Source organism: Schistocerca nitens, chromosome 5 (genome assembly GCF_023898315.1).
Source record: "Schistocerca nitens isolate TAMUIC-IGC-003100 chromosome 5, iqSchNite1.1, whole genome shotgun sequence".
In the NCBI taxonomy this organism is placed as follows: Eukaryota; Metazoa; Arthropoda; class Insecta; order Orthoptera; family Acrididae; genus Schistocerca; species Schistocerca nitens.
The window spans coordinates 96,735,916-96,754,319 of NC_064618.1; the positions used below are offsets into that span (position 1 = coordinate 96,735,916).

General features: G+C 47.3%; 1 protein-coding gene across 7 annotated transcripts in view; it reads left to right on the forward strand.

Moving 5' to 3' along the window:
- Positions 1–18,404, forward strand: part of LOC126259903 (adipokinetic hormone/corazonin-related peptide receptor variant I) — a 1,084,372-nt gene that overhangs the window by 271,550 nt on the left and 794,418 nt on the right. The gene's annotated exons all lie outside the window — the stretch shown is intronic.

Below are 18,404 nucleotides of genomic sequence, written 5' to 3' on the forward strand. Positions count from 1 at the left end.
CGAACCTTGTTTGCATGCCAGTGGATAGTTTGAAGCGTCTACTTGCGGTGTGTTCAAAGAATAACGCCAATATTTGTTTTTCGGAAAGAATGGTTCAAATGACTCTGAGCACTATGCGACTTAACTTCTGACGTCATTAGTAGCCTAGAACTTAGGACTAATTAAACCTAACAAACCTAAGGACATCACACACATCCATGCCCGAGGCAGGATTCGAACCTGCGATCGGAGCGGTCGCTCGGCTCCAGGCTGTAGCGCCTAGAACCGCACGGCCACTCCGGCCGCCTTCGGAAAGAATTTTATTTATTCGTCTAGATATTATACACTTACAATACATATTATACACCTACGTCAGCTGATTTTCCAATCCCCAGAACAATTTGTAAGTAGGCCGTTTTTATGTTGGTAACGCCACGTAGCTCTCTGTATGAAAATCACTAACTGTGCTGTGTGCAATGTGTGGCTGGTTGGCATTGTTGGAATATTCGCTATTGTAGTGTTGCGCAGTTGGATGTGAACAGCGCACAGCGTTGCGCAGTTGGAGGTGAACCGCCAGCAGTGGTGGATGTGGAGAGAGAGGTGGCGGAGTTATGAGAGCGGACGATTTGGTCGCGTGTCCGTCAGAAAAATGAAATTTGTAAGACTGGATGTCATGAACTGATATACAGGGTGAGTCGCGTAAGACGTAACACTCCATTATTCCGGGGGCGATTGCAGGTATCGACAAGCGGTGTTCAGCGAATCATTGCCGACTATGGGGCACATACTTTGGTACATGCACAATAATCACAACGTTTATATTGATCGAGATTACGAGGCAAGTACATGTTTTTTAAATGGGAGGCTATACTTTTTTTACCATCATTCGAACGCTCTGGAAAAGACGCGTATAGTGATGTAACGCATGTTGCTATTGTGATTCAAATTTCGCTTAAAAGTCGCTGGGAAATATTGTACGATTGAAGGTCGAGGCGGTTGGAAGCGGCTGCAGACTGTAAACACTCCTCGCGCGACCCGCAGACCGAGTTGCAGTGCTCTATGCAGCATGTACGGCCTACGTTACGTAGGTAAATCCTCATACGCCCTCTTTTAAGCAAAGTTTGAACCACAATAGCAACATACGTTGCATCACTACACGCGTCTTTTCCAGGGCGTTCGAATGATGGTAAAAAAAGTATAGCGTCCCATTTAAAAAACATGTACTTGCCTCATTATCTCGGTCAATATAAACGTTGTGATTCTTGTGCATGTACCAACGTATGTGCCCCATAGTCCGTTATGGTTCGCCGAAAACCGCATGCCGATACGTGCAATCACCCCCGGAATAAAGGGGGTGTTCCGTCTTACACGACTCACCATTATATATATATATATATATATATATATATATATATATATATATATATATATATATATATATATAATGGCTTTTGAACACTATTAAGGTAACTACATTGTTTGTTCTCTATCAAAATCTTTCATTTACTAACTATGCCTATCAGTAGTTAGTACCTTCACTAATTTTATTTAGCTGGCAGTATTGGCGCTCGCTTTACTGCAGTAATTCGAGTAACGAAGATTTTTGTGAGGTAAGTGTTTGATGAAAGATGTAGGTTATTGTTAGTCAGGGCCATTCTTTTGTAGGGGTTATTGAAAGCTGGCCGCGGTGGCCATGCGGTTCTAGGCGCTGTAGTCCGAAACCGCGCGACTGCTACGGTCGCAGGTTCGAATCCTGCCTCGGCCATGGATGTGTGTGATGTCCTTAGGTTAGTTACGTTTAAGTAGTTCTAAGTTCTAGGAGAATGATGACCTCAGATGTTAAGTCCCATAGTGCTCAGAGCCGTTTGAACCATTTGATTATTGAAAGTCAGATTGTGTTGCGCTAAAAATATTTTGTGTCAGTTTAGTGTTGATCAGAATAAGTAAAGAGAAAAATTTGTGAGTACGTTCAGTTTTGCTCAGCTGTTTGGAAATCCAATAAAGTAGAGGTTTACCAGCACAGTAATACACAAATTTTTTTCTAATGGGATAAACTTCTCTCCAGTCGAATAATTAGCTTTTGCAGCGCAGATGGCTGTGAGACGTGCAGAAGGTGTCACTGGAGTTCTGGAAGGTTCCGACATGGATGTGGTGTCACACCGACTCCAGCGCCGTGGCCAGCTGCGCTAGCATTCTCGGCTGAGGGTCTATGGCGAGAGTAGCTCGATCGGCCTGGTCCCATACATTCTCGAGTGCGTTTAAATGCGGAGGGTTTGGTGGCCAGCAGAGTACGACAAAATCATCCTAGTAATCTTCAAACAACGCACGCAGACCAGGAGCAGTGTGACATGTTACATTGTCCTGCTGGTAGATACCATCGTGCTGAGGAAAAACAAACTGCACATAGGGGTGAATATACGCCCCAAGGGTAAATAGCCTACATACTTGTATTGACCCATTGTGCCTCCCAGTTTGACAATATCTTCCAGACACGCCAACAAGAATATTCCTCAGACCCCAATGCTCCCTCCCTCTCCGACCTGGACACTTCCGGCGATTGTTGCAGGGCGTTCGCTTTCAGATACGCTACTGGTCATTAAAATTGCTACACCACGAAGATGACGTGCTACAGACGCGAAATTTAACCGACAAGAAGAAGATGATGTGATATGCAAATGATTAGCTTTTCAGAGCATTCACACAAGGTTGGCGCCGGTGGCGACTCCTACAACGTACTGACATGAGGATAGTTTCCAGCCGATTTCTCATACACAAACAGCAGTTGACCGGCGGTGCCTGGTAAAATGTTGTGATGCCTCGTGAAAGGAGGAGAAATGCGTACCACCACGTTTCCGACTTTCATAAAGGTCGGATTGTAGCCTATGGCGATTTCGGTTTATCGTATCGTGACATTGCTGCTCGCGTTGGTAGAGATCCAATGACTGTTAGCAGAATGTGGAATCGGTGGGTTCAGGACGGTAATACGGAACGCAGTGCTGGATCCCAACGGCCTCGTATCACTAGCAGTGGAGATGACAAGCATCTTATCCGCATGGCTGTAACGGATCGTCCAGCCACATCTTGATCCCTGAGTCAACAGATGGGGACGTTAGCAAGACAACAACCATCTGCACGAACAGTTCGACGACGTTTGCAGCACCATGGACTACCAGTTCGGAGACCGTGGCTGCGTTTACCCTTGACGCTGCATCACAGACAGGAGCGCCTGCTATGGTATACTCAACGACGAACCTGGGTGCACGAATGGCAAAACGTTATATTTTCGGATGAATCCAGGTTCTGTATACAAAATCATGATGGTCGCATCCGTGTTTGGCGACATCGCGGTGAACGCACATTGGTAGCGTGCGTTCGACATCGCCATACTGGCGTATCACCCGGCGTGATGGTATGGGGTGCCATTGGTTACACGTCTCGGTCACCTCTTGTTCGCATTGACGGCACTTTGAACAGTGGACGCTACATTTCAGATGTGTTACGACCCGTGACTCTACCCTTCATTCAATCCCTGCAAAACCCTACATTTCAGCAGGATAATGCACGACCGCATGTTGCAGGTCCTGTACGGGTCTTTCTGGATTCAGAAAATGTTCGACTGCTGCCCTGGCCAGCACATCTTCCAGATCTCTCACCATCGGAAAACGTCTGGTCAATGGTGGCCGATTAACTGGTTCGTCACAATACGCCAGTCACTACACTTGATGAAATGTGGTATCTTGTTGAAGCTGTGGTCAGCTGTACGTGTACACGCCATCCGAGCTCTGTTTGACTCATTGCCCAGGAGTATCAAGGCCATTATTACGGCCAGAGGTCATTGTTCTGGGTACTGATTTCTCAGGATCTATGCACCCAAATTGCGTAAAAATGTAATCACATGTCAGTTCTAGTATAATATATTTGTCCAATGAATATGCGTTTATCATCTGTATTTATTCTTGGTGTAGCAATTTTAATGGCCAGTTGTGTATTTCACGCCGTAGACGCCAGCGGCCATCTGCCCGATGAGGCATAAAACGCTATTCGTCTGAAAAGACTACGTGTCGCCACTCAATGGACGTCCACTTGCAATAGCGACGGGAAATTCCACCCTTCGTCGCCGACGAGCAGCACTTATGCATGACCCAGGCGCCAGCTACGGAGCCCCATACACGGCAACGTTCGCTGGGTGGTCGTTGGGCAGACACTGTTGGCAGCCCCTGGGTTCATCTACGCAGTCAGTTGCTCAAAAGTTGCACGTCTATTCACACCTGCACATCTCCGCAATTGGTGTTCATTCCTGTCACCTGTGGTCCGTTTTGCATACAGTTGCCACTTTTGGATGGCGCCATTTTGCCACTTCAAACACGACGGCACGCGAACTGTTGACAGACCTTGTCGTTCCACCCTTGGCCCTAAAACCAATGATCGTGCCCTTGGTGATGACAGACAGATAGCTCTGTTTCTGCATTACGACAACGACTCCAGTGTTTTCCGCGTCCCCCGACATGTCTTGCATGCCCTCCACTGCTAGTGCCACCACCTGATGTCCGTGAGTGGTTAGTGTGTGTTGACGTCGAACGTAGGCGGTGGTCACGTTTATGTTACTGGACCGTCTACCTACACTCCTGGAAATGGAAAAAAGAACACATTGACACCGGTGTGTCAGACCCACCATACTTGCTCCGGACACTGCGAGAGGGCTGTACAAGCAATGATCACACGCACGGCACAGCGGACACACCAGGAACCGCGGTGTTGGCCGTCGAATGGCGCTAGCTGCGCAGCATTTGTGCACCGCCGCCGTCAGTGTCAGCCAGTTTGCCGTGGCATACGGAGCTCCATCGCAGTCTTTAACACTGGTAGCATGCCGCGACAGCGTGGACGTGAACCGTATGTGCAGTTGACGGACTTTGAGCGAGGGCGTATAGTGGGCATGCGGGAGGCCGGGTGGACGTACCGCCGAATTGCTCAACTCGTGGGGCGTGAGGTCTCCACAGTACATCGATGTTGTCGCCAGTGGTCGGCGGAAGGTGCACGTGCCCGTCGACCTGGGACCGGACCGCAGCGACGCACGGATGCACGCCAAGACCGTAGGATCCTACGCAGTGCCGTAGGGGACCGCACCGCCACTTCCCAGCAAATTAGGGACACTGTTGCTCCTGGGGTATCGGCGAGGACCATTCGCAACCGTCTCCATGAAGCTGGGCTACGGTCCCGCACACCGTTAGGCCGTCTTCCGCTCACGCCCCAACATCGTGCAGCCCGCCTCCAGTGGTGTCGCGACAGGCGTGAATGGAGGGACGAATGGAGACGTGTCGTCTTCAGCGATGAGAGTCGCTTCTGCCTTGGTGCCAATGATGGTCGTATGCGTGTTTGGCGCCGTGCAGGTGAGCGCCACAATCAGGACTGCATACGACCGAGGCACACAGGGCCAACACCCGGCATCATGGTGTGGGGAGCGATCTCCTACACTGGCCGTACACCACTGGTGATCGTCGAGGGGACACTGAATAGTGCACGGTACATCCAAACCGTCATCGAACCCATCGTTCTACCATTCCTAGACCGCCAAGGGAACTTGCTGTTCCAACAGGACAATGCACGTCCGCATGTATCCCGTGCCACCCAACGTGCTCTAGAAGGTGTAAGTCAACTACCCTGGCCAGCAAGATCTCCGGATCTGTCCCCCATTGAGCATGTTTGGGACTGGATGAAGCGTCGTCTCACGCGGTCTGCACGTCCAGCACGAACGCTGGTCCAACTGAGGCGCCAGGTGGAAATGGCATGGCAAGCCGTTCCACAGGACTACATCCAGCATCTCTACGATCGTCTCCATGGGAGAATAGCAGCCTGCATTGCTGCGAAAGGTGGATATACACTGTACTAGTGCCGACATTGTGCATGCTCTGTTGCCTGTGTCTATGTGCCTGTGGTTCTGTCAGTGTGATCATGTGATGTATCTGACCCCAGGAATGTGTCAATAAAGTTTCCCCTTCCTGGGACAATGAATTCACGGTGTTCTTATTTCAATTTCCAGGAGTGTATGAGAGAACTTCCAGTTCCCTCAGCGATGCTTTTCTAATCTCGCCTTCCCTAGTAATACGGCAGCCTTTCAACGTTTGCTTTACTTTTACGAACAGAAAGAAGTCACATTAGGCCGTGTCTGGCGAATATGGAAACTGAGGCATCAGTGTACTGTTGCTTTTTGTTAAAATCACGAACAAGGAACGCAGTGTGAGCATATGTTACATCCTGGTACAAACGTCATGACTTGTTTAGCGCAGATACCGGCGATTGTGGTGCGAGAGCTTCTGTTTGCTCCTCGGTCCAAATTTCTTGTGTGACAAAATACCGTCAGATTTGAATCGCTAATAAGTACGAGACTAGTAATACGTAAACAATGTTTGAGCCCACGACTGACATATGTGTGAACGTTTAGCCGCACATTATTTGTTTAGCGTGCGACGTCGCCGTACGACTACAGACAAGCGCGTGACTGCTGAAAATTAACTGTGTGTACCTGAAACCGGTATAGCGTACAAACGCGTTTAGCTAGGGCATTGATACGGGCGACATTGCGGAGAGTTTGTGGAGCGCTACGAGTTATTAGTACTCAAAGTGAGACAGTAAAAATTTTCGCAAGGTAAATGAAAATCGGTATTAAATTGGAACTTACGCAATAATGAACAAAGTCGCCTCACACGAACCGAAAATTTGCTACGAGGTATAGAAAATGTAAGACAAAGGAAATTGGCGTCGAAAGGCACCAAAAAGGCTTAAAAAGTTCATACTTGTATCTGTTCTATGACAATTACACTGCTCTACGTAAGCATCGTAATAAAGAGATCGATATTTAAGTTACATACTAATACGAAACAATTTTATGACTTTGTCCTCAAGTTTCAGTGGGCAATATACACCGAAGCGCCAAAGAAACTAGGTATAGGTACGCGTATTCAAACAGCGAGATATGTGAACAGGCAGAATACGGCGCTGCGGTCGGCAACGCCCATATGAGACAAACAGTGTCTGGAGCAGTAGTTACATCGGTTACTGCTGCTACAGTGGCAGGTCATCAACATTTAAGTGTAATCAACATTTAAGTGTAATCAACATTTAAGTGTAATCAACATTTAAGTGTAATCAACATTTAAGTCGTGCTACAGTCGGGGCACTAGCGAAGAGACACAGCATCTCCGAGGTAGCAGTGAAGTGGGGATTGTCCCGTACGACCATTTCACGAGTGTACCGTGAATATCAGGAATCCGGTAAAACTTCAAATTTCCGACATGGCTGCGGCCGGAAAAAGATCCTGCAAAAACGGGACCAACGACGACTGAAGAAAATCACTCAACGTGACAGAAGTGCAACCCTGCGGCAAATTGGTGTAGAATTCAATGCTGGGCCATCAAGTGTCAGCATATGAACCATTCAACGAAACATCACCGATGTGGGCCTTCTGAGCCGAAGGCCCACTCGTGTACACTTGATGAGTGCATGGCAAAAAGCTTTACGCCTCGAGTAGGCCTCTCAACACTGACACCGGACTGTTGACTGGTCGGACGAGTCTCGTTTCAAATTGTGGACACGTACGAGTAAACCTCATGAATCGATGGACCCTGCATGTAGCAAGGCACTGTTGAAGCTGGTGGAGGCTCTGTAATAGCGTGGGGCGTGTGCTGTTGGAGTGATGTGGGACTCCTGATACTTCTACGTACGACTGACGGATGACGCGTACGTAAGCATCCTGTGTGATCGCCTGTATGCATTCATGTGCATTGTGCATTCCGACGGACTTGGGCATTCCCAGCAGGACAATGCGACACCCCACACGTCCAGAATTGCTACAGAGTGGCTCCAGGAAGATTCTCGCTTTATACAGTTCCGCTGGCCACCAAAGTCCCCAGACATGAACATTATTGAGGATATCTGGGATGCCTTGCAATGTGCTGCTCAAGAGAGATCTGCTCCAACTATGGACAGTTCTGCAGAATTCATGGTGTCAATTCCATCAAGCACTACTACAGACATTGGTCGAGTCCATACCACGTCGTGTTGCGGCACTTCCGCGTACTCACAGGGGCCCTACACGATATGAGGCAGGTGTAGCACTTGCTTTGGCTCTTCGGTGTATGACTGGGCCCGAATTGCCCACACAGAAATTTTTGTCCTGTTGCTTCACGCAAAAGGCATTGAACTTAAAAGTGGAACTTTTCATTGATTGTTCGCTCTTGCGGGAAGAACGCATTGAGATCAACCTACGTGTCGAGCGTTTTCCCAATCTTGGCGAGCCAAAAATTTCCACAGGGACGATTCAGCCATAATTTCGCCATCATATTCTTAAACTCATTTTACTTTACCAGTTACAACACGTTTGACTAGTTTGGCGTCGCTAATCACCTCATCTAGCGACGTCTGAGAAACTTTCATCTGCCGCTGTACAATGTACGGATATTTTGCAGACATGTTTACCAACACACAAAGGAAGAAATAGTCCGAATCGGACTAATACAACACATGAAACTACAAAATTCCCGTTACTTTGGGAGCGTACCACGTATTAGACACTAAAAAGCCTTATCATAACGTTTCATCGCTAATTGTCACGGAACTCGTGGAAGATTCAAGCAGTAGAACAGGTAATGTGATACCGCTTCAAGCTCCATTGCCGTTGATTGGCACATATTTGTCCAATAGAAAATTTTGATAAAATTATGGAGTTAAGGGCTGTGGTGGAATACGTATTTTTCACGTTATTGGTATGGTTTCCTAGTCTCTCCAGTGACAGTATAGACTCCTTGACTTACAGTAGAAACGAAATTAAATACGTCCAGAAGACGTCGAAAGAAGAAATTCCTGATACCATACACTGAACCGTTACACGGTCTAATCGCGTTGATGTGACCGTCGCCTGTTCGACGCCGACGTGCAGTAAGCAGTCTCGGACGGCAGGTGGCAGTACCAGCAGTGGAAGGTATGTCAGGTGTGTCAGGCGACGCGGAAAAGAGTGCAGTCGTTGTCGTAATGCATAAACCGTGCGATTTATCTGACGTCTAAACAGGCATGATCTTTGGCTTTCGGGTCAAGGGTGAAAGCATGTCCGATATGCCTAAGACTATAAACTGTTCAGGTCCGGCCATGATTTAAATAGACCGTGCATGTCAAAATGACTGAACCGTGAATTTACTTTCAAAATCTTTTCTTAAGGAATTTACTTTATTTACTAGTGATTCATCAAGAACATTAATACATTTGATCACACTAGGTGAGCGTGGAAGTAGTTGCCAGGCAGTAACTGATGAGAATGAAATCACCTTTAACAAATGGGAATTTTATTCATAAAAGCCTTTCCAAAAACAGCTTTAAAATTTATAAGCAGAAAAGCACCCTCGAAATATCAAGTTACAGTTTTATTTAGGCAGAAAGAACAATATTGACAGTATGAGCCTTCGGGCCGAGAAGCTTGCCGTTCCCTTTCAACACGGCCGTAGTAACGACAGCTCACAACAACCTCTGAAAGACTACACTGGTGCAAATCTGCAACACACCAGATTACTTTAAACTAAAAATTTTAATAACTCACACAAACATGTAAACTATGCACCCCGTAAGAGGAATGGAAATGGTACAACCCTCAAATTAATTGCCACCGAAAGTGCAGTTCTTTTTTTTTTAAGGACTCTTACTGGGGAAGGGTGGCAACTTTATAAAAATGACTATTTAAATAACCCATGACTTACATAAAATGTACAACATGCTCTACATTACTCATATACCGCCTCGCAAGATGATAGGCAAGATAAAAACATTTCAGGATTTCGGCCTTTACACCTTAACTCGTTAACACCGAATCCGACAAACATGACAGAGGCAGCTATTAACGTATGGCAGACCGACAGACAGACACTAACTGCCTAACAAATGCGGACGAGAGACAAACAAGGAAGCTGGGGACGAAAGACTGACCAAGAAAAATGTTCAAATGTGTGTGAAATCTTATGGCACTTAGCTGCTACGGTCATCAGTCCCTAAGCTTACACACTACTTAACCTAAATTATCCTAAGGAGACACACACACACACACACACACACACACACACACACACACACACACACATGCCCGAAGGAGTACTCTAACCTCCGCCGGGACGAGCCGCACAGTCCATGACTGACACACACACACACACACACACACACACACATGCCCGAAGGAGTACTCTAACCTCCGCCGGGACGAGCCGCACAGTCCATGACTGCAGCGCCGTAGACCGCCGGCTAACGCCGCGCGGCACTCACCAAGAAAACAACTAGAATTTAATAAGTAACTGAAACAACGTATCACGAATCACTTAACTTCTAATAATTGCGATTTCTGGCGAAGACCTGGCGTAGAACCCCCAAAACGCTCTCCCGAACCGTCCACTGCCAGCCGCTTCAACGGACGCAGGAAGGCGCGCCGATCTCCCGTCTCACGGCGTCGCAGCTCGCGCCGGCCAGACAGATGTCGTGGGTTGACTCCTGTAGCTCTCGAGTCGGCCGCGAAGCCACTATCCCTCGCTATACGGCGCGGCCCACTGTACTCACGTGGCGACCTCTCATGCGCTGACGCTCAAGGCGGACAAGTCACCTTGTGTCTCAGTGCGCGACCGACCAACCGATCGATCCAACCGCCAATGACCGTTGCCCGAACAACTCGAGCAGACTGGCGGCCTACCAGATAGTAGCAGTCCGGACGACAGACAGACCCTAACTGCCGCACAAATGGGAACGAGAGACAGACCAGCAACTGGTGACGCGAGACCGACCTAGCCTCACTCAGACTGACCAACCGACCAGACTCGCCGCCTAGTGAGCTGTTTTTTTTTTTTGGTCCTCAGTCTACTGACTGGTTTGATGCGTCCCGCGCCCGCATCTCGTGGTCGTGCGGTAGCGTTCTCGCTTCCCACGCCCGGGTTCCCGGGTTCGATTCCCGGCGGGGTCAGGGATTTTCTCTGCCTCGTGATGGCTGGGTGTTGTGTGATGTCCTTAGGTTAGTTAGGTTTAAGTAGTTCTAAGATCTAGGGGACTGATAACCATAGATGTTAAGTCCCATAGTGCTCAGAGCCATTTGAACCATTTTTGATGCGGCCCGCCACGAATTCCTTTCCTGTGCTAACCTCTTCATCTCAGAGTAGCACTTGCAACCTAGGTCCTCAATTATTTGCTTGACGTATTCCAGTCTCTGTCTTCCTCTACAGTTTTTGCCCTCTACAGCTCCCTCTAGTACCATGGCAGTCATGTCTTAGCAGATGTCCTGTCATCCTGTCCCTTCTCCTTATCAGTGTTTTCCACATATTCCTTTCCTCTCCGATTCTGCGTAGAACCTCCTCATTCCTTATCAGTCCACCTAATTTTCAACATTCGTCTATAGCACTACATCTCAAATGCTTCGATTCTCTTCTGTTCCGGTTTTCCCACAGTCCATGTTTCACTACCATACAATGCTGTACTCCAGACGTACATCCTCAGAAATTTCTTCCTCAAATTAAGGCCGGTATTTGATATTAGTAGACTTCTCTTGGCCAGAAATGCCTTTTTTGCCATAGCGAGTCTGCTTTTGATGTCCTCCTTGCTCCGTCCGTCATTATTTTACTGCCTAGGTAGCAGAATTCCTTAACTTCATTGACTTCGTGACCATCAATCCTAATGTTAAGTTTCTCGCTGTTCTCATTTCTACTACTTCTCATTACCTTCGTCTTTCTCCGATTTACTCTCAAACCATACTGTGTACTCATTAGACTGTTCATTCCGTTCAGCAGATCATTTAATTCTTCTTCACTTTCACTCAGGATAACAATGTCATCAGCGAATCGTATCATTGATATCCTTTCACCTTGTATTTTAATTCCACTCCTGAACCTTTCTTTTATTTCCATCATTGGTTCCTCGATGTACAGATTGAAGAGTAGGGACGAAAGGTTACAGCCTTGTCTGACACCCTTCTTAATACGAGCACTTCGTTCTTGATCGTCCACTCTTATTATTCCCTCTTGGTTGTTGTACATATTGTTATGACCCGTCTCTCCCTATAGCTTACCCCTACTTTTTTCAGAATCTCGAACAGCTTGCACCATTTTATATTGTCGAACGCTTTTTCCAGGTCGACAAATCCTATGAAGTGTCTTGATTTTTCTTTAGCCTTGCTTCCATTATTAGCCGTAACGTCAGAATTGCCTCTCTCGTCCCTTTACTTTTCCTAAAGCCAAACTGATCGTCACCTAGCGCATTCTCAATTTTCTTTTCCATTCTTCTGTATATTATTCTTGCAAGCAGCTTCGATGCATAAGCTGTTAAGGTGATTGTGCGATAATTCTCGCACTTGTCAGCCCTTGCCGTCTTCGGAATTGTGTGGCTGATGCTTTTCCGAAAGTCAGATGGTATATCGCCAGACTCATATATTCTACACACCAACGTGAATAGTCGTTTTGTTGCCACTTCCCCCAATGATTTTAGAAATTCTGATGGAATGTTATCTATCCCTTCTGCCTTATTTGACCGTACGTCCTCCAAAACTCTTTTAAATTCCGATTCTAATACTGGATCCCCTATCTCTTCTAAATCGACTCCTGTTTCTTCTTCTATCACATCAGACAAATCTTAACCGTCATAGAGGCTTTCAATGTATTCTTTCCACCTATCTGCTCTCTCCTCTGCATTTAGCAGTGGAATTCCCGTTGCACTCTTAATGTTACCACCGTTGCTTTTAATGTCACCAAAGGTTGTTTTGACTTTCTTGTATTCTGAGTCTGTCCTTCCGACAATCATATCTTTTTCGATGTCTTCACATTTTTCCTGCAGCCATTTCGTCTTAGCTTCCCTGCACTTCCTATTTATTTCATTCCTCAGCGACTTGTATTTCTGTATTCCTGATTTTCCCGGAACATGTTTGTACTTCCTCCTTTCATCAATCAACTGAAGTATTTCTTCTGTTACCCATGGTTTCTTCGCAGCTACCTTCTTTGTACCTATGTTTTCCTTCCCAACTTCTGCGATGGCCCTTTTTAGAGTTGTCCATTCCTCTTCAACTGTACTGCCTACTGCGCTATTCCTTATTGCTGTATCTATAGCGTTAGAGAACTTCAAACGTATCTCGTCATTTCTTAGTACTTCCGTATCCCACTTCTTTGCGTATTGATTCTTCCTGACTAACGTCTTGAACTTCAGCCTACTCTTCATCACTACTATATTGTGATCTGAGTCTATATCTGCTCCTGGGTACGCCTTACAATCAAGTATCTGATTTCGGAATCTCTGTCTGACCATGATGTAATCTAATTTAAATCTTCCTGTATCTCCCGGCCTTTTCCAAGTATACCTCCTCCTCATGTGGTTCTTGAAGAGGGTATTCGCTATTACTGGCTGAAACTTGTTACAGAACTCAATTAGTCTTTCCGCTCTTTCATTCCTTGTCCCAAGCCCATATTCTCCTGTAACCTTTTCTTCTACTCCTTCCCCTAGAACTGCATTCCAGTCGCCCATGACTATTAGATTTTCGTCCCCCTTCACATACTGCATTACCCTTTCAATATCCTCATACACTTTCTCTATCTGTTCATCTTCAGCTTGCGACGTCGGCATGTATACCTGAAATATCGTTGTCGGTGTTGGTCTGCTGTCGATTCTGATTAGAACAACCCGGTCACTGAACTGTTCACAGTAACACACCCTCTGCCCTACCTTCCTATTCATAACGAATCCTACACCTGTTATACCATTTTCCGCTGCTGTTGATATTACCCGATACTCATCTGACCAGAAATCCTTGTCTTCCTGATAGCTGATAGCGGCCCTTAAATGCACGTGAACAGGCTACCTTTCCCCTTTCCCACCAGAAGGAGACACCAAAGCTGCGATTTCCACAGCGGTGCCACCGCCAGAAACGGAGGGCGACTGCTTCACACTACGCGCTGCGGTGCGCTCTTCAAAACAGCAAATTTACCACGGCTCAAAGACTTTATTCAAAACCGGCAGCAACGCAACTGTGGTACAACACAGGCCACAGAAGACAGAGGTAAATGACGGTTGCGGAGATCTGTACTGATGAGTGGACGTGCAACTGTTCAGCAACTGCCCGTCCACGTGAATCAAGGGGGCTGCCAAAAATGTCTCCTCAACAACCATTCAGCGAATGTAACTGCGTATGGGCCTCTGCATTAGGTACCTGGTTCAGGCACGCGCGCTGACTGCTGTACGTCGACGCCGAAGGCTGGAAACTGCACGCCAGTGCCGCTAGTGGAAGTCCACTGATTGTCGACAGATGTACTTTCCAGGTGAATCGCGTTTTATGCTCCATCGTACAGATGGTCATATGCGTGTACGGCGTGGCAAAATCGTCGGAAGGATCCAGTTTTGAGGAGGGAGCGTTGTAGTCTGGGGAGTGTTTTTGTGGCCTTCTCTGGGTAATGTCTTCTGGAAGGCACAATGGGTCAACACAAGCGTTTATCTATCCTGGGGGACCATTTCAACCCATACATGCAGTTTGTTTTCCCATGACACGACGGATCTAGCAGCAGGACATCACAATGTGTCACACAGCTCGTTGAATACGTGCGTGGTTAGAAGAGCTGCAGGAAGAGTTCACTGTACTCTCCCGGCCACCAAACTCCCCGCATTTAAACCCAATCCAAAATGTGTGGGACCACCTCGATCGGGCTGTTCACGCCATGGATCCTCAACCGAGCACAGCCGGACACGGCGCTTCAGCTGGCAAGGTTGAGTGGTGTCGGTAACTTTCAGAGCCTCACAACCTCTGTTGCAGCGCGTCCACGCCACGAAAGGTGGATATTGAGGCGCTTGACGGAGGTCACAATAATGTGACTAGACAGCGAATCTCCTGGACATGGTGTACAGTGGGTAGGCACAGATTTCAAGGTACTGAACATGGCTGCGCTTCAGTAACTGTGCGTGCAACAGCTTCAGTGCACTAGAAATTGTCGTGCCGTGCGTTCATACAGCGCGGTTGCCGCTCGTACGACTCGGCCACCGCCTTCTCGAGCACCGTGTGCCAACGCTCCCGTCTCAGCAGCGCGGCATACTTCAAAGGGCTCACAGTGGGGGGCGTCACAGGAAATGCAGCAGTCATACCGCTGGAATCGACGGAGCCAATCAGGGTGCAGCCCCACGTGATTAAGTCTCGTCGTCGCTGCCCGGAAGGGGAGTCGTCTGGTGCGCCTCCTGGAATACGGGGCAGGTCTCATCTCAGTGGCGACGCCGTTACTGTGACCTAGGCGACGAATCCGCAGAGCGTCTTTCGCCACTAATAAAACATAATTACTTAGTTAATATTTATTCATTCAGTTCTGTGGCAGCCAGCACCAGTGACACGTTGAAATTTCGCTGTCTCCTGTTCCAACAGTTCCATGCAAGTACTGCGGGTTGACGCCTGCAAAGGCGAAACCATAGCGTGAGTTTATGCCCCCAGACTGCATTAGAGCGTCCTTGATCCGACTCTGGCAAATGACGATGACCCGCGCTGACCCTTTGGAGCATACGACGCTGTCGGATGTAGTGTAGCCGGTGATCCTGGCAGGCAGGCCCTGACATCCACAAGAGCCTGCAGCGACGATCAGGAACAGACACACTGGATGGGCTTCACAAGTAGCAGTGACGATGATGAGACAAGCTGCGCGAGATATACTGGTGTTGGGAGACCTTCAATCTCCCCATCAGTGGTGTGGTATGCGGCGGCCAATGCAAAGCGGTTACTTGGATGTTGTCAGCTCAGGAACGGCAAGAAGCGTTTTCACGAGAAATGATGGAAGATCTAGTACATGGATGTCACAGTAGTAGGGCAAGGGCAGACCACACCAATTTTGTTATCAGGTTGATATGCAAATTAATTAAATTGATCTTAGTTACCCCAATCCTGATGACGTCAGGTGATTTCCCCAGACAGCACGTTGCTCCCCGCCAACTACCTCTCCCCACCCCACCTTTTCCCGCTCCACTATTGGCAGGGATATCGAATTTTGCCGGGAAATTAAAAAAAATTGTGGAACTTTCAAAAATGGTGAAAATTTCTTTGTCCCAAGGCTGTGCTGACGTCCCATCGCACCCTCTCCTGGGAATTGGCGGGAAATTCGGAAATGGCGATGCCCTTTCCGGGAAACGAACACTGGTACTTCTGGACAGAAAGCTGAAGTGTACACCCCCCGCCCCCCTCAACACAGGGGAAGCGTCCAAATGAAGGACAGGGGAGGAAATGTAGGTTACTGTACTTTATTTATTTTGATTGAGAAACTGAAGTAAAGATCAGTCCTAATTACATAATTAATAATTCTGTCAGTGACAGCAAAGGACCTGGATGAGCAGTTGAACGAAATGGACAGTGTCTTGAAAGAAAGATATAAGATGAACATCAACAAAAGCAAAACGAGGATAATGGAATGTAGTCGATTTAAATCAGGTGATGCTGAGGAATTAGGTTAGGAAATGAGACGCTTGAAGTAGTAAATGAGTTCTGCTATTTGGGGAGCAAAATAACTCATGATGGTAGAAGTAGAGAGGGTATAAAATGTAGACTGGCAATGGCAAGGAAAGCGTTTCCGAAGAAGAGAAATTTGTTAACATCGAGTATGGATTTGTGAGGAAGTCTTTTCTGAAAGTATTTTTATGAAGTGTGGGCCTGTGTGCAGTGAAACATGGACGGTAAATAGTTTCGATAAGAAGACACTAGAAGGTTTCGAAATGTGGTGCTACAGAAGAATGCCCGAAGATTAGATGGGTAGATCACATAACTAATGAGGAGGTACTGAATAGAATTGGAGAGAGGAGTGTGGCACAACTTGAGTAGAAGAAGAGATCGGTTGGTAGGACACGTTCTGAGGCATCAAGGGATCTCCAATTTAGTACTGGAGGGCGGCGTGGAGTGGTCTCAAATCTGTACTCAGTACGCTTTTGCACAGTATATAGATAAAGTATAAGAGTTGAACATTTTCTTTTGTCGGTTGCAGCTCAAAATGAGTGCAAAACATCTGAAGCGTCACGAGGCAGTGTTCCTTGTAAATCGTCCAAAGATACCAAAACTTTCATATGGAGTTGCTGCTGGAATTCTCAGAACGTCAAAGACATTCGTTGCGAAGTGGGTCAGACGATATTTAGAGCTTGGAAAGGTGGATCATTTACCGGAGAGAAGGCTAAGGTGCCACGTTCTTATTGATAATGGCGGCAATTGGGTTAACTATTAGTTAATTGTGAAATTAGTAACATCACATGTTTTCATGTGAATATATACACTACTGGCCATTAAAATTGCTGCACGACGAAGATGCGAAATTTAAACGATAGGAAGATGATGCTGTTATATGGAAATGATTACCTTTTCAGAACATTCACAGAAGGTTGGCGCCGGTGGCGACACCTACAATGTGCTGACATGAGGAAAGTTTCCAATCGATTTCTCATACACAAACAGCAGTTGACCGGCGTTTCCTGGTGAAACGTTGTTGTGATGCCTCGTGTAAGGAGGAGAAAGGCGTACCATCACGTTTCCGACTTTGATAAAGGTCGGATTGTAACCTATCGCGATTGCGGTTTATCTTACCGTGACATTGCTGCTCGCGTTGGTCGAGATCCAATGACTGTTAGCATAATATGGAATCGGTGGGTTCAGGAGGGTAATACGGAACGCCGTGCTGGATCCCAACGACCTCGTATCACTAGCAGTCCAGATGACAGGCAACGTATCCGCATGGCTGTAACGGATCGTGCAGCCACGTCTTGATCCCTGAGTCAACAGATGGGGACGTTTGCAAGACAACAACCATTTCCACGAACAGTTCGACGACGTTTGCAGCAGTATGGACTATCAGCTCGGAGACCATGGCTGCGGTTACCCTTGACGCTGCATCACAGACAGGAGCGCCTGCGATGGTGTACTCAACGACGAACCTGGGTGCACGAATGGCAAAACGTCATTTTTTCGGATGAATCCACGTTCTGTTTACAGCATCATGATAGTCGCATCCGTGTTTGGCGACATCGTGGTGAACGCAGATTGGAAACGTGTATTAGTCATCGCCATACTGGCGTATCACCCGGCCTGATGGTATGGGTGCCATTGGTTACACGTCTCGGTCACCTCTTTTTCTCATTGACCGCAGTTTGAACAGTGGACGTTACATTTCAAATGTGTTACGACCCATGGATCTACCCTTCATTCGATCCATGCGAAACCCTACATTTCAGCAGGATAATGCACGACCGCATGTTTCAGGTCCTGTATGGGCCTTTCTGGATACAGAAAATGTCCGACTGCTGCCCTGGCCAGCACATTCTCCAGATCTCTCACCAATTGAAAACGTCTGGTCAATGGTGGCCGAGCAACTGGCTCGTCACAATACGCCGGTCACTACTCTTGATGAACTGTGGTATCGTGCTGAAGCTGC